The sequence below is a fragment of the Ceratotherium simum genome, chromosome 2, assembly GCF_057802395.1.
Source record: "Ceratotherium simum simum isolate JZ-2026a chromosome 2, ASM5780239v1, whole genome shotgun sequence".
NCBI lineage: Eukaryota > Metazoa > Chordata > Mammalia > Perissodactyla > Rhinocerotidae > Ceratotherium > Ceratotherium simum.
This window is the reverse complement of record NC_141901.1, coordinates 18,745,220-18,757,422: the sequence shown is the minus strand read 5'-3', so window position 1 is coordinate 18,757,422 and position 12,203 is coordinate 18,745,220.

Below are 12,203 nucleotides of genomic sequence, written 5' to 3'. Positions count from 1 at the left end.
TATGAATTAATGTCTTTAATTGATATTCAGGTTTTCTATTGATTTTTGAAATAATTTTGATTGTCTTTCAAGGAATTAGTCCATTTCATACAGGTTGTTGAGTTCACTGGCATCAAGTTGTTTATAATAGTCTGTTAGTTACCCTTTTAATGTATGTAGGATCTTAGAGATATCTCCTTTTTTGTTATTGATATTGGTAACATTTGTATTCTTTTTGTTTCTTGATCAATATAGCAGATGTCTATTTCTTATATTGATCTTTTCAAAGAATCAGCTTCTAATTTCATTGATGTTCCTTATTATTTTTCTGTTTTCTATTTCATTGATTTATTATTTGTTTCCTACTAATTTTGGGTTTAATTTGCTAATTATATTTCTAGCTTAAAGTGGAAGCTTAGATTGTTGCTTGTAGAGTTTTATCCTTTCCTAATATAAGCTTTTGAACCTATAAATTTCCCTTTAAGTTGCATTTCACAAATTTTGATAATATGAGTTTTCTTTTCATTCAACCCAAAATATTTTCTAACTTCCCTGTGATTTCTTCTTTGAACCATGCATTATTTAGAAGTATGCTGCTTAATTTCCAAATGTTTTTGGGATTTTCTTAGTATCTTTCCATTATTTATTTCTAATTTAATTCCTTGTGATCAGAGAACATACTACATATGATTTCAATCATTTTAAACTTCTGGAGACTTGTCTAATGACCGAGCATATGGTCTGTCTTGGTAAATGTCCCATGTGTACTAGAAAAGAATGTGAATTCTGCATTTGAGTGGAGTGTTCCATAAATGTCAATTAGTCCAAGCTGGTTAAAATGTTGTTTAAATCGTCCATATCTCTATTGATTTTCTGTCTGCTTATTCTATCAATTACTGAAAAGAGTGCTGAAATCTGCAACTGTAATTGTAGATTTGTCTTTTTCTCTTTTCAGATCTGTCAAGTGCTTTATGCATTGTGAAGTCAGTTATTAGGGGATACACATTTAGGATTGTTATGCCTTCTTGATTAATTGACCCCTTTATCATGGTAAAATATCTCTGTGTATCCTTGGTAATATTTCTTATTCTGAAGCCTATCTTTTCTACTATTAATATAGTTAAAACAGCTTTATCTTTTCCCAACCTTTCCCTTTTGTGTCTTTATATGAAGCAGAATTTTTTATAGACCACATATAGTTGGGATTTTTACAATCCAGTCTAACAATCTCTGACTTTTTATTATAAAGTTTAAACGATTTACGTTTAATAAAATTATTGATATGGTTGTGTTTAAATCTACCATCTTGCTATTGTTTTGCTATTTGTCTCATCTGTTCTTGTCTTTTTTTCCTATTTTCCTGCTTTCTTTTGGATTGAGTATTTTTTTATTCCATTTTATCACCACTATTGGTTTGTTAGCTACCTCTCTTTATTTTTAAAGGTTCATCTAGGGTTTACAATATGCATCTTTATCTTATGTCTGTCTACCTTGAAATAACATTATACTACCTCACATATAATGTAAGATATTGCAATAATATACTTCCATTTCCCTACCCTGTCCTTTGTGCTATTGTTGTCATATATTTTGCTTTTTTGTTTTATAAATCCTACAATATATTATTACTTTTGCTTTAAGCAGTCAATTATCCTCTATGAAATTTTTAAATGATAAAAAAGCCCTTGACATTTACCCACATATTTACCATTTTCAGAGCTCTTCATTCCTTGGTGTAGTCCACGTTTTCATCAGGTATCAGTTTCCTTCTGCCTGAAGAACTACATATCTTGTAGTGCAGGTCTACTGGCCACAAACTCCCACAGCTTTTCTTGTCTGAAAAAAGTTTTTATTTTATCTTCACATTTGAAAGGTACTTTCACTGGGTCTAGAACTCTAGGTTAACAAACATTTTTTCTGACATTTTAAAGGTACACTACTATCTTCTGACTTGCATAGTTTCTGAAGGAAAGTCTGTTGTAATTTTTATCTTTTGTTACTCTGTGTATAATGTGCCTTTTTTCCCTCTACCTACCTTTATGATTTTTCTCAAAATTAGTAGATTGTTGTGTTTTGACTATGAGGTTCTTGGTGTGGTTTTCTTAGTATATATCCTGATTCATGTTCAATGAGCTCTTTAGATCTGTGAGTTTATATTTTTCATAAAATTTGGAAAATATTTGGTCATTATTTCTTCAAAGAAGAACTTATTTCTGTTCTCTTTTTTCTCTCTTCTCCTTCTGAATACTCCAGTTTACATGTTAGTCAGTTTGATATTTCCCCACAGGTGTGTTTATTTTTCTTAATCTTTTTTATCTCTGTGTCTAAGCTTCATTTTGGATAGGTTCTATTGCTATATCTTCACAAGGTTCTACTGCTTTATCTTCAACTTCATTTATCATTTTTTATGTCATATGTATTCTGCTGTTAATCCCTTTATCAAGTGAAATTTTCATTTCAGATAGAAGACAACTTTAGTTCCTTTTTATGTTTTCCTTTCACCTCCTTGACATGTTCATATTTTCCATTCAACAACTGATCATATTTAGTGTATTTATAATACCTCTTTTCACGTCTTTGCCTGCTAGTTTTATTATCTCTGTCACTTTGGGTCTTAATGATATTGACTGATTTTTCTCCTGGCTTTGGATCACATTTTCCTGCTTTTTTGCATGTCTTGTAATTTTTTATTAGATGCCAAACATTGTGAATTTTGCATTGTTAAATACTATGTTTTGTTTAATTCCTTTTAAAATGTTGGACATTGCTCTGACAGAAAATTAAGTCTTTTGTGGCTTAGTTTGATTCTTGTGATGCTTATTTTTAAGCTTTTTAGTGTGAGTCTAGATATCCTTTACTTCAGGGCTATTTTAGCCCCACCACTAACACCTATGTCTTACAAGGTCTCCACTAAATGTTCCACATGTGGAATGAGGTCTCTCTACTCTGGGTGGTAAAAACTCAAATTATTCCTGGTCCTGTTTGACCTCTAGGAATTCTTTTGCTTATATATACCTAGATATTTTTCTTTGCCAGAAGTTTCAGACTATATACGTGCAGATTTCTATTCAGCCAAAGACTCAGGGGGACACATATGCAAATTTCAGGTGCTCTTTCTTAGCATAGCTCCCTCCCTTCCAGTACTCTGTCTCACAAATTCTAGTTGCCTCAGCCCACCTGACTTCTAATCTCTGTCTTCTTAATTCAGCAAAATGCAGGGTTCTCTTTGGTTCCCACTTCTTGCACCATGGTCCAGAAATTGCCAGGAGGGAAAAGACTACGACAATCACCGGATTCACATCATTTGTTTCCCTTCTCAGGTAACATAGTCCTATGCTACCTATTGTCTGATGTCTGAAAGCATATATTTTGTCCAATTTTCTAGTTTTTTTTGGTGGCAGGTGAAATGGAGATCCTATTCTCTCCCATGGCTGGAAGTGGAAGTCTATGTAGTGGTTTTTGCTTGAAAAAAAAATCCACTATATTTTAAGTACCTATTATTTGTATAGCAACTCCATATAGCATAAGACAGTTCCAAAAATACAATTTGCTAACCAGTAAATCAAATGAAGAATGATATAAATCACCTAATATTTGAAGAAATTGTAAAATATTTGAACATGTAATAAATGAGGAGTTAGTACTCTATTCGTAAAATGCAATGAAAACCTGTCAATCAATCTAAGAATTATTTGCATCTGAATAATACAATAACTAGTTTTAAGGAAATAAGTAGTTTTTCTCAGCACTTCATCTGATAGTATTCAACTACCTAATGTTTTTTGCTCTTGGGAAACTTTTCTGACCATCAGTCTGAATTTTTATAATTTTCCATCATTATTCCTGGTCACTCTTCCTTGTACCATGACAGATAACCTCTTCCCTTTTTGGCTATTTCCACTTCTCTAAAATGTAAAGATGATTTTCATAATAGAGTACTAAATAGATTTCCTATGACACTGATGTCTCTCGAGAAAACAAAGATTCCTCCAAACTTCAAGTGATAATAATCAAGAAAAAATGTTCCACATACTGTCTTTATTTTTATTGGACATTGAGATTCTTCTTCCCAATCCCCTATGGCTCACGCTCCTTCAACAAGATCATCACCACCACTACCATGCAACTAGTCCTGGCTCACACATAGGTTAATTTACAAACTATTTTTTATAACTTGGAAGGCAATTTTTTAGACATGTTAGAGATTTTTTGAGATGCTATGTTATGTATTAGAGATTCTGTGTAGGATCCAGACCAACTCAGAGAGAAATCTTTTTAAGAGAGAAAATAGCTAAGCACAAGTTAATGACTATGGATTCCATTTGTCCTCTGTATCCCACAAATACTGAGGTGCTGCCTCATGAGCATGAAGACTGGAGCAGTCCTGGCCTTGGAACTAAGAGTTGAATTAAAAGTGGGATAGGGCCAGCCTGGTGGCATAGTGGTTAAGCTCGTGCACTCTGCTTTAGTGGCCTGGGGTTCGTAGGTTCAGATCCCAGGTGTGGACATACACACCGCTCATCAAGCCATGCTGTGGCAGCATCCCATACACAAAATAGAGGAGGATTGGCAGGGATGTTAGCTCAGAGACAACCTTCCTCAAGCAAAAAGAGGAAGACTGGCAACAGATGTTAGCTCAGGGCCAATCTTCTTCACCAAAAAAAAAAAAAAAGTGGCATCTCAGCAAATTGCTAGTCAATTGTTCCATAAGTTAGCCAAAGGACAAAAGTACAAGCCAAATTTTCCATTGATTCTGCTCAACATCCAGCTATACTCAAGAAACTTCTTCCAGTGCTGCAGGCTCCTTGGTGCTTAGCATCTGATTGCAGAGTTTATATATTGCACCATTGTCTCAGAGCTTAAAAGAAATTTCCTGCCAAAATAACTGGGTATCATGAGAGAGAAAAAACCCTTGTCAAATTTTTAATTCAAAAATCTCATTATTGAGTATTGAACATGTGTTACCTCATGTAATCCTCACAAATCTGCAAGGCCAGTATTTGTATTCCCACTTTTCAGATAAGGAAAGTAAATCTTAGAAAGGTTATACAAGGTGCCCATGGTCACATGAGAGGTTGTAGTAGTAGAATCAAAATTCAAACCCAGGTTCATAAGACAACCAAAACTGTGTTCTTTCTTTTTTAATTGGTGTCATAGTAGTTTATAACATTGTGAAATTTCAGTTGTACATTATTATTTGTCAGTCACCATATATATGTGCCCCTTTACCCCTTATGCCCACCCCCCAACCCCCTTCCCCTCTGGTAGCCACTACTCTGTTCTCTTTGTCCATATATTTGTTTATCTTCCACATGAGTAAAATCACACGGCATTTGTCTTTCTCTATTTCACTTATTTCACTTAACATAATACCCTCAAGTTCCATCCATGTTGTTGCAAATGGGGCAATTTTATCTTTTTTTATGGCTCAGTAGTATTCCATTGTATATATATACCACATCTTCTTTATGCATTCATCAGTCGATGGGCACTTGGGTTGCTTCCACGTCTTGGCTATTGTGAATAATGTTGCAATGAACATAGTCTCTTTTAATTGTTGACTTCAAGTTCTTTGGATAAATACCCAGTAGTGGAATAGCCAAGTCATACGGTATTTCAATTTTTAACTTTTTGGGAAATCGCCATACTGTTTTCAATAGTGGCTGTACTAGTTTGCATTCCCACCAACAGTGTATGAGGGTTCCCTTTTCTCCACATCCTTTCCAACATTTGTTGTTTTTTGTCCTGGCAATTATAGCCATTCTAATAGGTGTAAGGTCATATTTCATTGTAATTTTGATTTGCATTTCCCTGATGACTAGTGATGTTGAACATCTTTTCAGCTGCCTGTTGGCCATCTGTATATCTTCTTTGGAAAAGTGTCTGTTCAGATCCTCTGCCCATTTTTTGTTTGGGTTGTTTGTTTTTTTGTTGTTGGGTTGTATGAGTTCTTTATACATTTTGGAGATTAACCCCTTGTTGGATACATGGTTTGCAAATATTTTCTCCCAGTTGGTGCGTTGTCTTTTCATTTTGTTCATAGTTTCCTTTGCCTTGCAGAAGCTCTTTAGTCTGATGAAGTCCCATTTGTTTATTTTTTCTTTCATTTCCCTTGCCTGAGTAGATATGGTATTCGAAAAGATTCTTCTAAGACCTATATGAAAGAGTGTACTGCCTATATTTTCTTGTAGGAGTTTTATGGTTTCAGGGCTTACATTCAAGTCTTTAATCCCTTTTGAGTTAATTTGTGTGTATGGTGTAAGATTATGGTCTACTATCATTCTTTTGCATGTGGCTGTCCAGTTTTCCCAATAGCATTTATTGAAGAGACTTGCCTTTCTCCATTGTATGTTCTTGGCTCCTTTGTTGAAGATTAGCTGCCCATAGATGTGTCGTATTATTTCTAGGCTTTCAATTCTGTTCCATTAATCTGTGTGTCTGTTTTTGTGCCAGTGCTATGCTATTTTGATCACTATAGCTTTGTAGTATATTTTGAAGCCAGGGGTTGTGATGCTTCCAGCTTTATTCTTTTTTCTCAGGATTGCTTTGGCTAATAGGGGTCTTTGCTTGTTCCATATAAATTTTACGATTCTTTGTTCTCTTTCCATGAAGAATGTCATTGGGATTCTGATTGGGATGGCACTGAATCTGTAGATTGCTTTAGGTAGTCTGGAAATTTTAATTATGTTTATTCTTCCAATCCATGAGCTTTGAATACCTTTCCACTTCTTTATGTCTTCTTCGATTTCTTTCAATAATGTTTTATAGTTTTCAGTGCATAGGACTTTCACCTCCTTGATTAAGTTTATTCCTAGATATTTTATTCTTTTTGTTGTGATTGTAAATGGGATTGTATTCTTGACTTTTCGTTCTGCTAGTTCATTATTAGTGTATAGAAACGCAACTGATTTTTTTGTGTGTGTGTGAGGAGATCAGCCCTGTGCTAACATCTGCCAATCCTCCTCTTTTTTTGCTGAGGAAGACTGACCCTGGGCTAACATCTGTGCCCATCTTCCTCACTTTATATGGGACGCCGCCACAGCATGGCTTGACAAGCAGTGCGTCGGTGTGCGCCCAGGATCTGAACCAGTGAACCCCGGGCCACCGCAGCGGAGTGTGTGCACTTAACCACTTGCGCCACTGGGCTGGCCCCAGAAATGCAACTGGTTTTTGTAAGTTGATTTTGTACCCTGCAACTTTGCTGTAGTTATTGATTATTTCTAATAGTTTCTGTGGATTCTTTAGGGTTTTCTATATAGAGAATCATGTTGTCTGCAAAAAGTGAAAGTTTCACTTCTTCCTTTCCAATTTGGATACCTTTTATTTCTTTTTCTTTCTTAATTGCTCTGGCCAAAACCTCCAGTACTATGTTGAATAGGAGTGGCGAGAGGGCGCACTCTTGTCTTGTCCCTGTTCTCAGAGGGATGGCTTTCAGTTTTGCACCATTATGTATGATGTTGGCTGTGAGTTTGTCATATATGGCCTTATTATGTTGAGGTACTTTCCTTCTATACCCATTTCATTCAGTTTTTATCATAAATGGATGTGGGATCTTGTCGAGTGCTTTCTCTGCATCTATTGAGATGATCATGTGGTTTTATTCCTCATTTTGTTAACATGATGTATCACATTGATTGACTGCAGATGTTGAACCATCCCTGTGTCCCTGGTATAAATCCCTCTCGGTCATGGTGTATGATCCTTTTAATGTATTGCTGTATTCGATTTGCCAATATTTTGTTGAGGATTTTTGCATCTATGTTCATCAGCAGTATTGGCCTGTAATTTTCCTTCTTTGTGTTGTCCTTGTCTGGTTTTGGTATCAGGGTGAGGTTGACCTCATAGAATGAGTTAGGAAGCCTTCCACATTCTTCAATTTCTTGGAATAGTTTGAGAAGGATAGGTATTAAATCTTCTTTGAATGTTTCCTAGCATTCCCCAGAGAAGTCATCTGGTCCTGGATTTGTTTTTTGGGAAGTTTTTGATTACTGTTTCAATCTCTTTACTTGTGATTGTGATTGGTCTATTAGTCTATTCAGATTCTCTATTTCTTCTTGATTCAGTTTTGGGAGGTTATATGAGTCTAAGAATTTATCCATTTCTTCTAGGTTATCCAATTTATTGGCATAGAGTTTTTCATAGTATTCTCTTATAATCTTTGTATTTCTGTGGTATCTCTTGTTATTTTTCCTCTTTCATTTCTAATTTTATTTATTTGAGCCTTTTCTCTTTTTTTCTTAGTGAGTCTGGCTAAGGGTTTGTCAGTTTTGTTTACCTCCTCAAAGAACCAGCTCTTAGTTTCACTGATCCTTTCTAAAGGATCATTGGTTATTTTTTAGCCTCTACTTCATTTTTTGCTACTCTAATTTTTATTATTGCCCTCCTTCTGCTGACTTTGGGTTTTGTTTGTTCTTCTTTTCCTACTTCTGTTAGGTGTAGTTTAAGATTACTTATTTCATATTTTTCTTGTTTGTTGAGGTAGGCCTGAATTGCTATAAATTTCCCTCTTAGTACCACTTTCGCTGCATCCCATAAGAGTTGGCATGTTGTGTTTTTATTTTCATTTGTCTCCAAGTATTTTTTGATATCTCCTTTGATTTCTTCGCTGATCCAATGGTTGTTTGGTGGCATGTTGTTTAGTTTCCACATATTTGTGACTTTCCCAGCTTTTTTCTTGTAGTTGATTTCTAGTTTCATAGTATTGTGGTGACAAAAGATGCTTGACATGATTTCAATCTCCTTAAATTTATTGAGGCTTGCCTTGTTTCCCAACATATGTTCTATCTTTGAGAATGTTCCATGTGCACTTGAAAAGAATGTGTATTCTGCTGTTTTTGGATGGAATGTTGTATATATATTTATTAAATCCATCTGGTCTAGTATTTCATTTAAGGCCATTGTTTCCTTGTTGACTTTCTATCTGGATGATCCATCCACTGAAGTAAGTGGGCTATAGAGGTCTCCTACTATTATTGTGTTGCTGTCAATTTCTCTCTTTATACTTTGGTGCTCCTGTGTTAGGTGCATATATATTTATAAGTGTTATGTCCTCTTGGTGGAATGTCCCTTTTATCATTACATACTGCCTCTCTTTGTCTCTCATTGTCTTTTTTATCTTGAATTCTGCTTTGTCTGATAGAAGTATGGCAACACCTGCTTTCTTTTGATTGCCATTTGCTTGGAATATCGTATTGCATCCCTTCACTCTGAGCCTGTGTTTGTCTTTAGAGCTGAGATGTGTTTCCTGGAGGCAGCAAATTGTTGGGTCTTGTTTTTTAATCCATCCAGCCACTCTGTGTCTTTTGATTGGAGAATTCAATCCGTTTACATTTAGAGTGGTTATTGACATATGAGGTCTTAATACTGCCATTTTATCTCTTGTTTTCTGATTGTTCTATGTTTCCATGGTTTCTTTTCCCTTGTATTTCAGACTGCCATTTCAGTTTTGTGGTTTTCTATGATGGTTTTCTCAGTTTTCTCTTTATTGATGATTTGTGGCTCCACTCTGATTTTTTGTTTAGTCGTTACCATGAGGTTTGTATAAAAGATCTCATAAATGAGATAGTCCATTTTCTGATAGCCTCTTATCTCCATTAGCCTAAGCAGGGTACATCTCTGTATTCTTCCCCTTCTAAGTTACTGTTGTCACAAGTTGTTCTTTTTTGTGTTGTGAGTTTGTGACTAAATTGAAGTGTTTATAGTTATTTTTGATGTTTTACTTCCCTTTATCTTTCACGTTATAATTACATGTTTCTTAAGCTATTCTGATATAGAGCTGCAATTTTCTGATTCTATCTGTCTATTTATCTCCTTGCTCAAGGTTTTGTAAACCTTTGCTTTTTTGTTTCAGATGCGAGGGCTCCTTTCAACATTTCTTGTGAGGCAGGCCTAGTGGTGATGAACTCCGTCAGCTTTTGTTTATGTGGGAAAGCTTGTATTTCTCCACCATAGCTGAAGGATAGTTTCACTGCATAGAATATTCTTGGCTGAAAATTTTTGTCTTTCAGTATTTTGAATATATCATTCTATTCTCTACTAGCCTATAAGGTTTCTGCTGAGAAATCCACTGAAAGCCTGATGGGGTTCCTTTGTAGATTATTTTATTCTGCCTTGCTGCCCTTAATATTTTTTCTTTGTCACTGACTTTTACCAGTTTTAATATGTGCCTTGGAGAAGTTCGTTTTGAATTGATGTAATTAGGAGTTCTATTGGCTTCACGTATTTGTAAGTCCAATTCCTTCTCCAGATTTGGGAAGTTCTCAGACATTATTTCTTTGAACAAGCTCTCTGCTCCTTTCTCCCTCCCTTCCCCCTCTGGAATACCTATAATCCTTCCTTTCCTCCTCTACCTGATGCATTTCTATATTTCTATCCTCTAAATCACTAATTCTGTCCTACATAACATCAGCTCTATTTTTTATGGTTTCTAGATTATTTTTTATCTCATTAATTGTGTTCTTCATATCCAGAATTTCTGTTTGGTTTTTTTTTTTTTTTTTTTAGAGCTTCAATATCTTTGGTGAAGTATTCTTTCTGCTCATTAATTTTATTCCTGAGCTCACTGAACTGTCTTTCTGAGTTTTCTTGTAGCTCTTTGAGTTTCTTTATGATAACTATTTTGAATTCTCTGTCATTTAGATTGTAAATTTCTGTGACTTCCAGATTGGTTTCTGGAGACTTGTCATTTTCCTTCTGTTCTCAAGTGTTACTATAGTTCTTCATGGTGTTTGATGAATTGATCCTTTGCCAGCAAATTTGTGGTAGTATCAGGTCACAGATTCCACCTGCCACTGCTGGTGGGAGGCAGGAGCTGTTTTCTGATCCCACCCTGTCTGCTGGAAGTTGTGCCAGTAAGGCTGCTCTGTGTTTGCATGCTGGCCGTAGCCACTTTGTGAGTCACACATACACATGCAAGTGGGGACTCTGTGCTCTGCCAGTGGGTTGCTCTCATGAGGGTGGGACCACTGCACTCGGCAGGGGACTGGCTGAGCTGCTGCACTAAGCAGGAGGGGAGGGGCACTTTCTTTTCACATGCACAGACTGGCTCTGCACTCGTGGGCTCTTCGGCTGAGCTGCTGTACTTGGTGGGCAGGGCTCCTTCACTGGGGTTGCGCTGCTGCCACTCAGTGGGGAGCATTCCCATGGACAGGGCTGCCACAACATGGTGCATGCTCCTGCAGGCCTGGCTACCACTTCAAAAGTGTTTGCACACAGGCTGGGCTGCCTCCGCCTCCTTTTACAGTCACCCTGGCCACTGTGGGAGGACCCACCATCTGGATCGCTGCTGCCAGGGACAGGGAAGGGTCTACTCACCTAATTCCACTGCTTCCTGGGGATCCAGTCCACCCATCTTCAAGTGTATGGCTGCATGGTCTTCTCAGGCGTCCTGTTGTACTGTGTAAGGAATCCTCTATTGGTTACTGAATGTCTGTTTAGTTGTAACTTAGAGGGGAGAGACAAAGGGAACTCACTCTGCCATGATGCTGATGTCGCTCCAGTTTCAACCTTTTGCATGTGGCTGTCCGATTTTCCCAACACCACTTATTGAAGATACTGTCCTTTTCCCATTGTATATTCTTGGCTCCTCTGTCATAAATTAACCAGGTATGTGTGGGTTTATTTCTGGGCTCTCTATTCTGTTCCACTGATCTATGTGTCTGTTTTTATGCCAATATCATACTGTTTTGATAACTATAGCTTTGTAATATAGTTTGAAATCAGGAAGTGTGATGTCTCCAGGTTTGTTCTTCTTTCTCAAGATTGCTTTGTCTATTCAACGTCTTTTGCAGTTCCATATAAATTTTAGGATTGTTTGTTCTATTTCTGTGAAAAATGCCATTAGAATTTTGATAGAGCTCACATTGAATCTGTAGATTGCTTTGGGTAGTATGGACATTTTAACAATACTAATTCTTCCAATCCATGAGCACAGAATATCTTTCCATTTATTTGTGTCTTCTTTAATTTCTTTCATTAATGTCTTATAGTTCTCAGCGTACAGGTTTTTCACCTCCTTGGTTAAATTTATTCCTAGGTATTTTATTATTTTTGATGCAATTGTATATGGGATTGTTTTCTTAATTTCTTTTTCTGATAGTTTGTTATCAGTGTACAGAAATGCAACAGATTTTCATATATTGACTTTGTATTCTGCAACTTTACTGAATTTGTGTATTAGTTCTAACAGTTTTTTCTAGGGTTTTCCAAATATAATATCATGTCAT